Consider the following 12,652-nt stretch of genomic DNA (forward strand, 5'->3'; position numbering starts at 1 on the left):
ACCACTCCTTAAACAACACAGAATTGCACTAAGCCATAGTCGGAGAGGGATTTGTCATGTTGACATCTTAAATTTAGTCAAAAGATGATTATCATAATTTGTTGATAATAGCAATCCTTCTGGGATTGATATAAGATTTATGGAACAAATAATAATTCAATTTTGAATTAGCAGCCAGTCAATTGCATACGAGAGTTATGTTGGCATGCATGAGAAAAAAATTTCCATATATAAATAAGCATGCAAACTAAGAGAATTAAATCTGAGAAGTAAACTTCCTCTGGAAAATAAAGTTCCAGAAAAGTAAAATTTCAAGAAGTAAATCGAGAAGCAAGATTACAGAGGTAAGCTTAGAGATGTAAAGCTTAGAGATGTAAACTTTTTGAATAGTCAATTCGAGTAGTAAAAATTAGCAAGAAAATCAGCAAAGTAAAGTCACTTTGCACTCATAATAATTTGCCTCCAAAAATAACTTTGCACTCAAAAACACATTTGGAGTGTATATACTCCTCGGTTACGCAATAAGTTATTGCGGCCATGAATTATCTTTTCGAATGCTTCAGGCATAAACTAACTTCTCGGATGCTTCAAGCATGAGTTTACTTCTCGATACGTCATGCCTCAGGCATGAGCTAACCTTTTTGTCCATGAATATATTTTCATGAATTACTTAAATATTATCATGACACTAATCATTTCTTCATCAATACCTTATCATTTCATTATCACAATTTATCGCAATATTTGCTTTAAGGCAAATTAGCTAGAATCATCAAGATGATGTTCATTCTCCGATGACCAAATGCTTTGGTGTGCGGCACGTAGGGATCAATGCACTTCAGACCCACATTGTTAGCAAATCTGCTTTTGACTAAGATTTTGCCTCGATAAGTTTGGTCATCCTTGAATATCTTGATCACTTTATTTCTTATTCTGGCTCGAAACTCATACCACACTGGTTATAATCTCGACCACAACCCCTTATGAAGTTACTCAACTAGGTAACATTATGTGCTTCAGGCACCTGTGCAAAATCAACCAAACATGCACTTTGATTCTTCATCAACAACTAGTTATGTTTCTTAGCCACAAGAAGTGCTAAAATCACCTTAGGATGCTTCTCATAATTTGTTGTCTTGTACTACTGCTGGAGTACAAAATACTCACACGAAAAGTTGACAATGTCTTTTCAATTAAATATTTCTCTAAAACTTCTTGTTTAGAGTTTCACTTCTGAGACTATTTTGTGCAGAGCTGAATTATAGTCAGTTACTGACTTATAATCTTAAAACTTAAGATTAATCTAGTCAAATTGTGTCGAGGAAGGACAATAGATGACTACTAGTCAAAATGGTCCTTCAGGGACTTACATAACGCAATAGGGACTTTTTCAATCAAATACTCATTTTTAAGATAGTAGTTCAAGTAGTGACGTATGAAAATGAGAGCTTGTGCCTTCTGGGCATCGGTTATCTGTGACTTAGCAACAAAATTTTGGCTCGATTTCTTAGAAGCAAATATATTTCAATATCCAAAACCCAAATGAAATAATTGCTATCGACATGAGCGAGCTCAATAAAACACATTTGACAATTGAATCCGTAATCTACAAAACATATATCATATGTTCTCATATACATTCATAATATCACATGTTTATAGCAAAATAAGGAATCTAACATCTTCTAGATGCAAAATGAACTTTCCGAGATGAAGTCAAAAGATAAAATCAGAAAACAAATTGATCTTTCGAATATACACAAAAACCGAAATGGTGCAACACGAATTGGTGAGGCAAACACCAAATTGAAGCAACAAGCATTGGCTCGTGTTTATACCATCAACTCGTGCTACAAACAACAAGGCACGAATCGGTGCGAAAACACGAATTGATGCAGCATGCATCGACTCGTGTTTATAGCATCAACTCGTGCTACAGGCAACGAGTGGTGTTTCATTCTCCAATACACCAAATGATGCTCCCAGGTCATCAATTAAGCTTTAAAGTCTTACTCACTCTTAAGCTTCCAAAAATAAACTTTAACAATCTTAATTAAAAACCATTCATTCATTGCTTAATCGGCACAAAAACTAATTGCTAATCACATGCAAACGACATATCATAAAAACATAATAATGCACTACATCATAGGGTATATAACATACAAAGTATGCGAAATGAAAATAATATGTATACATACATTGCATCTTCATACGAAAAGCCCCATCTATTTACACAAACATATATATCACATGCTTTTCTTTCAATTTTAAGAATCAAAAATAAAATTGGAAATATATATTCAGGAATTTACACAATCATATATATATATGAACCGGTATGTGCAATTCATATTTCAAATTTTAGAATCAATATGTATCATATCAATCATGTATTTCATAATCATATCAAGAGGTGTAGAATCAACATGTGCCATATAAAAACATGTATTATATGAAACCTATGAACATGCTTGCCTAGTATAAAAACATGTATTATAACACGTCCGAGCATACCGTTCACACCGAGGAATATGTTGGCGATTCGTGCTGATAACGTGTTGTAATTCGGCCTATCAACTTGTTAGTTCTCGCGTGATAGATGTATGGTAACGCATCGATTGTATGTATTAGAATATTGCAATATGGAATGGAAGAGTAGAGAGAAAAACATAACACAAGAATGTAGAACTCAAGAACACAAGTCCTCTCTTTCATTATGCCTTGAACATGTATATATACATCCATATAACCCTTCATTTTCTATAACATAAATAATGGAATAAATATAAGGCAAATGAAAGGTCTTGTGATAATGCCATAATAATAATATTTATAACAGATTTCATATAATTACTTGCGACTCATGACCATATACTATTATGAAGCTAAATCTTTACTTACTTTTTGTAGTTTTATGTTATTATGTCAGAAGTGGGATTTGAACCCACGCCCTCTCACGAGGACCAAAACTTGAGTCTGGCGCCTTAGACCACTCGGCCATCTTGACTTCACAACTTTTATAGTGTATTAATTGTTCATCGTTTTGAATGTTTATTTTTAATACATTAAAAAATGAACATTGATCAATGGTTATCTTGTAATGCGGAATTGTGGTTGGTGTATCCATGTATGTTGTTAAATGTGGAAACTATTGATGGCAATTTTTTACTGGTGGATCATGCATAAAAAAAATTCATACAAATAGTGAACTTCATGTAAAGAAGTAATGAATATTATGTATACAAATAGTGAACATAGATTTGCTAAATATCATATTTTTAAGTAAAGGTAAAGGGGTGTGCCGAAATAGGTACGTCCAGCTATACTCTACAATGAAATAAAATATTCAAGAAACAAAGAACATCATGTACCACAAAATGAACCTAGAACTTCAATCAGTATGTACATCCTCAAATAATAAACCATATCCATACAAATAGTGAACCTTATGCATAAAAATAATGAATGTTCAATAAACATAATGTACTTATGCATAAAAATAATGTACTTCATGTATAAAAATAATGTCCTTTAGATCGTAGTTCACCTAATAAGCATGGGCCTATGTATATGGGGCCACGTTGACGGCACATGCAAGACTCGTGGGGCTTTGATGGATCCACACGCACTAGGTAACGCCTAAATTCATATGGAGTAATCCATTGCTCCGTGAGAAATTGCGACAGAGGATCACGGGTGGTTAAATTGTGAAATTTTAAGGACTAGGGGTTGTTAACTTGGACCACGAATGGTTAAATTTGAAATTCGAAGGACCACAAATAGTCAATTCCAATGTTTTGGACTAAACGTGGTAAAACCACTATACTCGGAGTACTTAAAATGGTATTAACTCATTGCTCCGTCCTCTTCGTCCCACTTGTTCCAACTGTAGCGGCCTAATTTGCCCTTTTAAATACCATATTCCTATTGGATTTCAAAAAAAAAATTAATTACAAATTTATGGAATAGACAACGTTTAAAACCTCCTGACATAACAAACAAAGTCATAGAAGAACAGTCAAATAAACTTTCAAACTATTTTTAATTACAAAAGATTTCAAATTAAACTTTCTTAAAGTGTAAGTAGAACATTTTTACATATAAATTACTTGCGATAGAAGAATAGTCAAATAAACTTTCAAACTATTTTTAGAACATTTTTACATATAAATAACTTGCGATAGAAGAACAGTCAAATAAACTTTCAAACTATTTTTAATTACAAAATATTTCATATTAAACTTTCTTAAAGTGTAAGTAGAACATTTTTACATATAAATTACTTGCGACTCCATGACCATATACTATTATGAAGCTAAATCTTTGCTTACTTTTTGTAGTTTTATGTTATTATGTCAGAAGTGGGATTTGAACCCACGCCCTCTCACGAGGACCAAAACTTGAGTCTGGCGCCTTAGACCACTCAGCCATCATGACTTCACAACTTTTATAGTGTATTAATTGTTCATCGTTTCTAATGTTTATTTTTAATACATTAATAAATGAACATTGATCAATGGTTTATCTTGTAATGCGAATTGTGGTTGGTGTATCATGTATGTTGTTAAATGTGGAAACCTATTGATGGCAATTTTTACTGTGGATCATGCATAAAAAAAATTCACACAAATAGTGAACTTCATGTAAAGAAGTAATGAATATTATGTATACAAATAGTGAACATAGATTTGCTAAATATCATATTTTTAAGTAAAGGTAAAGGGGTGTGCCGAATAAGTACGTCCAGCTGTACTCTACAATGAAATAAAATATTCAAGAAACAAAGAACATCATGTACCACAAAAATGAACCTAGAACTTCAATCATTATATGTACATCCTCAAATAATAAACCATATCCGTACAAATAGTGAACTTATGCATAAAAATAATGAATGTTCAATAAACATAATGTACTTATGCATAAAAATAATGTACTTCATGTATAAAAATAATGTCCTTTAGATCGTAGTTCACCTAATAAGCATGGCCTACGTATATGGGGCCACGTTGACGGTACATGCAAGACTCGTGGGGCTTTGATGGATCCACACGCACTAGGTAACGCCTAAATTCATATGGAGTAATCCATTGCTCCGAGAGAAATTGCGACAGAGGATCACGGGTGGTTAAATTGTGAAATTTTAAGGACTTGGGGTGGTTAACTTAGACCACAAATGGTTAAATTTGAAATTCGAAGGACCACAAATAGTCAATTCAAATGTTTTGGACTAAACGTGGTAAAACCACTATACTCGGAGTACTTAAAATGGTATTAACTCATTGCTCCGTCCTCTTTCGTCCCACTTGTTCCAACTGTAGCGGCCTAATTTGCCCTTTTAAATACCATATTCCTATTGGAATTAAAAAAAAAAAAATTATTACAAATTTTATTGAATAGACAACGTTTAAAACCTCCTGACATAACAAAAACGTCATAGAAGAACAGTCAAATAAACTTTCAAACTATTTCTAATTACAAAAGATTTCATATAAAACTTAAAGTGTAAGTAGAACATTTTTACATATAAATAACTTGCGATAGAAGAACAGTCAAATAAACTTTCAAACTATTTTTAATTACAAAATATTTCATATTAAACTTTCTTAAAGTGTAAGTAGAACATTTTTACATATAAATTACTTGCGACTCCATGACCATATACTATTATGAAGCTAAATCTTTGCTTACTTTTTGTAGTTTTATGTTATTATGTTTGAAGTGGGATTTGAACCCACGCCCTCTCACGAGGACCAGAAGTTGAGTCTGGCGCCTTAGACCACTCGCCATCCTGACTTCACAGCTTTTATAGTGTATTAAATGTTCATCATTTTGAATGTTTATTTTTAACACATTAAAAAATGAACATTGATCATTGGTTTATCTTGTAATGCGAATTGTGGTTGGTGTATCATGTATGTTGTTAAATATGGAAACCGATTGATGGCAATTTTTACTGTGGATCATGCATAAAAAAAAATTCAAACAAATAATGACCTTCATGTAAAGAAGAAATGAATATTATGTATACAAATGGTGAACATAGATTTGCTAAATATCATATTTTTAAGTAAAGGTAAAGGGGTGTGCCGAATAAGTACGTCCAGCTATACTCTACAATGAAATAAAATATTCAAGAAACAAAGAACATCATGTACCACAAAAATGAACCTAGAACTTCAATCAATATGTACATCCTCAAATAATAAACCATATCCATACAAATAGTGAACCTTATGCATAAAAATAATGAATGTTCAATAAACATAATGTACTTTATACATAAAAATAATGTACTTCATGTATAAAAATAATGTCCTTTAGATCGTAGTTCACCTAATAAGCATGGCCTACGTATATGGGGCCACGTTGACGGCACATGCAAGACTCGTGGGGCTTTGATGGATCCACACGCACTAGGTAACGCCTAAATTCATATGGAGTAATCCATTGCTGCGAGAGAAATTGCGACAGAGGATCACGGGTGGTTAAATTGTGAAATTTTAAGGACTTGGGTGGTTAACTTGGACCACGAATGGTTAAATTTGAAATTCGAAGGACCACAAATAGTCAATTCCAATGTTTTGGACTAAACGTGGTAAAACCACTATACTTGGAGTACTTAAAATGGTATTAACTCATTGCTCCGTCCTCTTTCGTCCCACTTGTTCCAATTGTAGCGGCCTAATTTGCCATTTTAAATACCATATTCCTATTGGATTTTTTTTTAAAAAAAAATAATTACAAATTTTATTCAATAGACAACATTTAAAACCTCTTGACATAAAAAAAGTCATAGAAGAACAGTCAAATAAACTTTCAAACTATTTTTAATTACAAAAGATTTCATATTAAACTTTCTTAAAGTGAACCAGGACTATGTGGTCCAATGGTACCCGGGTTGGACTTCCACTTGGAAGGTTGTGAGTTCGAGCCTCCGTGGAGGCGTTATTAGCTCTGTGTGTTTCAGTAGGTTGAGAAAGTATATGAACAGATACTACAATGTAATAGAGCTAGTAGCATTCAAAAAACTTTCTTAAAGTGTAAGTAGAATATTTTTACATATAAATTACTTGCGATAGAAGAACAGTCAAATAAACTTTCAAACTATTTTTAGAACATTTTTACATATAAATTACTTGCGATAGAAGAACAGTCAAATAAACTTTCAAACTATTTTTAATTACAAAAGATTTCATATAATTACTTGCAACTCCATGACCATATACTATTATGAAGCTAAATCTTTGCTTACTTTTTGTAGTTTTATGTTATTATGTCAGAAGTGGGATTTGAACCCACGCCCTCTCACAAGGACCAAAACTTGAGTCTGGCGCCTTAGACCACTCGGCCATACTGACTTCACAACTTTTATAGTGTATTAATTGTTCATCGTTTTGAATGTTTATTTTTAACACATTAAAAAATGAACATTGATCAATGGTTTATCTTGTAATGCGAATTGTGGTTGGTGTATCATGTATGTTGTTAAATGTGGAAACGTATTGATGGCAATTTTTACTGTGGATCATGCATAAAAAAAATTCACACAAATAGTGAACTTCATGTAAAGAAGTAATGAATATTATGTATACAAATAGTGAACATAGATTTGCTAAATATCATATTTTTAAGTAAAGGTAAAGGGGTGTGCCGAATAAGTACGTCCAGCTGTACTCTACAATGAAATAAAATATTCAAGAAACAAAGAACATCATGTACCACAAAAATGAACCTAGAACTTCAATCATTATATGTACATCCTCAAATAATAAACCATATCCGTACAAATAGTGAACTTATGCATAAAAATAATGAATGTTCAATAAACATAATGTACTTATGCATAAAAATAATGTACTTCATGTATAAAATAATGTCCTTTAGATCGTAGTTCACCTAATAAGCATGGCCTACGTATATGGGGCCACGTTGACGGTACATGCAAGACTCGTGGGGCTTTGATGGATCCACACGCACTAGGTAACGCCTAAATTCATATGGAGTAATCCATTGCTCCGAGAGAAATTGCGACAGAGGATCACGGGTGGTTAAATTGTGAAATTTTAAGGACTTGGGGTGGTTAACTTAGACCACAAATGGTTAAATTTGAAATTCGAAGGACCACAAATAGTCAATTCAAATGTTTTGGACTAAACGTGGTAAAACCACTATACTCGGAGTACTTAAAATGGTATTAACTCATTGCTCCGTCCTCTTTCGTCCCACTTGTTCCAACTGTAGCGGCCTAATTTGCCCTTTTAAATACCATATTCCTATTGGAATTAAAAAAAAAAAATTATTACAAATTTTATTGAATAGACAACGTTTAAAACCTCCTGACATAATAAAAACGTCATAGAAGAACAGTCAAATAAACTTTCAAACTATTTCTAATTACAAAAGATTTCATATAAAACTTAAAGTGTAAGTAGAACATTTTTACATATAAATAACTTGCGATAGAAGAACAGTCAATAAACTTTCAAACTATTTTTAATTACAAAATATTTCATATTAAACTTTCTTAAAGTGTAAGTAGAACATTTTACATATAAATTACTTGCGACTCCATGACCATATACTATTATGAAGCTAAATCTTTGCTTACTTTTGTAGTTTTATGTTATTATGTTTGAAGTGGGATTTGAACCCACGCCCTCTCACGAGGACCAGAAGTTGAGTCTGGCGCCTTAGACCACTCGCCATCCTGACTTCACAGCTTTTATAGTGTATTAAATGTTCATCATTTTGAATGTTTATTTTTAACACATTAAAAAATGAACATTGATCATTGGTTTATCTTGTAATGCGAATTGTGGTTGGTGTATCATGTATGTTGTTAAATATGGAAACCGATTGATGGCAATTTTTACTGTGGATCATGCATAAAAAAAATTCAAACAAATAATGACCTTCATGTAAAGAAGAAATGAATATTATGTATACAAATGGTGAACATAGATTTGCTAAATATCATATTTTTAAGTAAAGGTAAAGGGGTGTGCCGAATAAGTACGTCAGCTATACTCTACAATGAAATAAAATATTCAAGAAACAAAGAACATCATGTACCACAAAAATGAACCTATAACTTCAATCATATGTACATCCTCAAATAATAAACCATATCCATACAAATAGTGAACCTTATGCATAAAATAATGAATGTTCAATAAACATAATGTACTTTATACATAAAAATAATGTACTTCATGTATAAAAATAATGTCCTTTAGATCGTAGTTCACCTAATAAGCATGGCCTACGTATATGGGGCCACGTTGACCGGCACATGCAAGACTCGTGGGGCTTTGATGGATCCACACGCACTAGGTAACGCCTAAATTCATATGGAGTAATCCATTGCTGCGAGAGAAATTGCGACAGAAGGATCACGGGTGGTTAAATTGTGAATTTTAAGGACTTGGGGTGGTTAACTTGGACCACGAATGGTTAAATTTGAAATTCGAAGGACCACAAATAGTCAATTCCAATGTTTTGGACTAAACGTGGTAAAACCACTATACTTGGAGTACTTAAAATGGTATTAACTCATTGCTCCGTCCTCTTTCGTCCCACTTGTTCCAATTGTAGCGGCCTAATTTGCCATTTTAAATACCATATTCCTATTGGATTTTTTTTTAAAAAAAATAATTACAAATTTTATTCAATAGACAACATTTAAAACCTCTTGACATAAAAAAAGTCATAGAAGAACAGTCAAATAAACTTTCAAACTATTTTTAATTACAAAAGATTTTCATATTAAACTTTCTTAAAGTGAACCAGGACTATGTGGTCCAATGGTACCCGGGTTGGACTTCCACTTGGAAGGTTGTGAGTTCGAGCCTCCGTGGAGGCGTTATTAGCTCTGTGTGTTTCAGTAGGTTGAGAAAGTATATGAACAGATACTACAATGTAATAGAGCTAGTAGCATTCAAAAAACTTTCTTAAAGTGTAAGTAGAATATTTTTACATATAAATTACTTGCGATAGAAGAACAGTCAAATAAACTTTCAAACTATTTTTAGAACATTTTTACATATAAATTACTTGCGATAGAAGAACAGTCAAATAAACTTTCAAACATATTTTTAATTACAAAAGATTTCATATAATTACTTGCAACTCCATGACCATATACTATTATGAAGCTAAATCTTTGCTTACTTTTTGTAGTTTTATGTTATTATGTCAGAAGTGGGATTTGAACCCACGCCCTCTCACAAGGACCAAAACTTGAGTCTGGCGCCTTAGACCACTCGGCAATACTGACTTCACAACTTTTATAGTGTATTAATTGTTCATCGTTTTGAATGTTTATTTTTAACAACATTAAAAAATGAACATTGATCAATGGTTTATCCTTGTAATGCGAATTGTGGTTGGTGTATCATGTATGTTGTTAAATGTGGAAACGTATTGATGGCAATTTTTACTGTGGATCATGCATAAAAAAAATTCAAACAAATAATGACCTTCATGTAAAGAAGAAATGAATATTATGTATACAAATGGTGAACATAGATTTGCTAAATATCATATTTTTAAGTAAAGGTAAAGGGGTGTGCCGAATAAGTACGTCCAGCTATACTCTACAATGAAATAAAATATTCAAGAAACAAAGAACATCATGTACCACAAAAATGAACCTAGAACTTCAATCAATATGTACATCCTCAAATAATAAACCATATCCATACAAATAGTGAACCTTATGCATAAAAATAATGAATGTTCAATAAACATAATGTACTTTATACATAAAAATAATGTACTTCATGTATAAAAATAATGTCCTTTAGATCGTAGTTCACCTAATAAGCATGGCCTACGTATATGGGGCCACGTTGACGGCACATGCAAGACTCGTGGGGCTTTGATGGATCCACACGCACTAGGTAACGCCTAAATTCATATGGAGTAATCCATTGCTGCGAGAGAAAATTGCGACAGAGGATCACGGGTGGTTAAATTGTGAAATTTTAAGGACTTGGGGTGGTTAACTTGGACCACGAATGGTTAAATTTGAAATTCGAAGGACCACAAATAGTCAATTCCAATGTTTTGGACTAAACGTGGTAAAACCACTATACTTGGAGTACTTAAAATGGTATTAACTCATTGCTCCGTCCTCTTTCGTCCCACTTGTTCCAATTGTTAGCGGCCTAATTTGCCATTTTAAATACCATATTCCTATTGGATTTTTTTTAAAAAAAAAAATAATTACAAATTTTATTCAATAGACAACATTTAAAACCTCTTGACATAAAAAAAGTCATAGAAGAACAGTCAAATAAACTTTCAAACTATTTTTAATTACAAAAGATTTCATATTAAACTTTCTTAAAGTGAACCAGGACTATGTGGTCCAATGGTACCCGGGTTGGACTTCCACTTGGAAGGTTGTGAGTTCGAGCCTCTGTGGAGGCGTTATTAGCTCTGTGTGTTTCAGTAGGTTGAGAAAGTATATGAACAGATACTACAATGTAATAGAGCTAGTAGCATTCAAAAAACTTTCTTAAAGTGTAAGTAGAATATTTTTACATATAAATTACTTGCGATAGAAGAACAGTCAAATAAACTTTCAAACTATTTTTAGAACATTTTTACATATAAATTACTTGCGATAGAAGAACAGTCAAATAAACTTTCAAACTATTTTTAATTACAAAAGATTTCATATAATTACTTGCAACTCCATGACCATATACTATTATGAAGCTAAATCTTTGCTTACTTTTTGTAGTTTTTATGTTATTATGTCAGAAGTGGGATTTGAACCCACGCCCTCTCACAAGGACCAAAACTTGAGTCTGGCGCCTTAGACCACTCGGCCATACTGACTTCACAACTTTTATAGTGTATTAATTGTTCATCGTTTGAATGTTTATTTTTAACACATTAAAAAATGAACATTGATCAATGGTTTATCTTGTAATGCGAATTGTGGTTGGTGTATCATGTATGTTGTTAAATGTGGAAACGTATTGATGGCAATTTTTACTGTGGATCATGCATAAAAAAAATTCACACAAATAGTGAACTTCATGTAAAGAAGTAATGAATATTATGTATACAAATAGTGAACATAGATTTGCTAAATATCATATTTTTAAGTAAAGGTAAAGGGGTGTGCCGAATAAGTACGTCCAGCTATACTCTACAATGAAATAAAATATTCAAGAAACAAAGAACATCATGTACCACAAAAAAGAACCTAGAACTTCAATCATTATATGTACATCCTCAAAATAATAAACCATATCCATACAAATAGTGAACTTATGCATACAAATAATGAATGTTCAATAAACATAATGTACTTATGCATAAAAATAATGTACTTCATGTATAAAATAATGTCCTTTAGATCGTAGTTCACCTAATAAGCATGGCCTACGTATATGGGCCCACGTTGACGGCACATGCAAGACTCGTGGGGTTTTGATGGATCCACACGCTCTAGGTAACGCCTAAATTCATATGGAGTAATCCATTGCTCCGAGAGAAATTGCGACTGAGGATCACGGTGTTAAATTGTGAAATTTTAAGGACTTGGGGTGTTTAACTTGGACCACAAATGGTTAAATTTGAAATTCGAAGGACCACAAATAGTCAATTCCAATGTTTTGGACTAAACGTG

General features: G+C 32.5%; 5 non-coding genes across 5 annotated transcripts; all 5 read right to left on the reverse strand.

Moving 5' to 3' along the window:
• Positions 1-2,926: 2,926 nt before the first annotated feature.
• TRNAL-CAA lies at positions 2,927-3,010 on the reverse strand. Its single transcript has one exon. It is a non-coding gene; the product is annotated as a tRNA-Leu (tRNA).
• Positions 3,011-4,356: 1,346 nt separating this feature from the next.
• Positions 4,357-4,440, reverse strand: TRNAL-CAA. The gene has a single exon. It is a non-coding gene; the product is annotated as a tRNA-Leu (tRNA).
• Positions 4,441-7,280: 2,840 nt separating this feature from the next.
• Positions 7,281-7,364, reverse strand: TRNAL-CAA. The gene has a single exon. It is a non-coding gene; the product is annotated as a tRNA-Leu (tRNA).
• Positions 7,365-10,198: 2,834 nt separating this feature from the next.
• Positions 10,199-10,282, reverse strand: TRNAL-CAA. The gene has a single exon. It is a non-coding gene; the product is annotated as a tRNA-Leu (tRNA).
• A 1,487-nt stretch (positions 10,283-11,769) lies between these two features.
• TRNAL-CAA lies at positions 11,770-11,853 on the reverse strand. The gene has a single exon. It is a non-coding gene; the product is annotated as a tRNA-Leu (tRNA).
• Positions 11,854-12,652: the final 799 nt, after the last annotated feature.

Source organism: Ipomoea nil, unplaced genomic scaffold (assembly GCF_001879475.1).
Source record: "Ipomoea nil cultivar Tokyo-kokei standard unplaced genomic scaffold, Asagao_1.1 scaffold2619, whole genome shotgun sequence".
NCBI classification, from domain to species: domain Eukaryota; kingdom Viridiplantae; phylum Streptophyta; class Magnoliopsida; order Solanales; family Convolvulaceae; genus Ipomoea; species Ipomoea nil.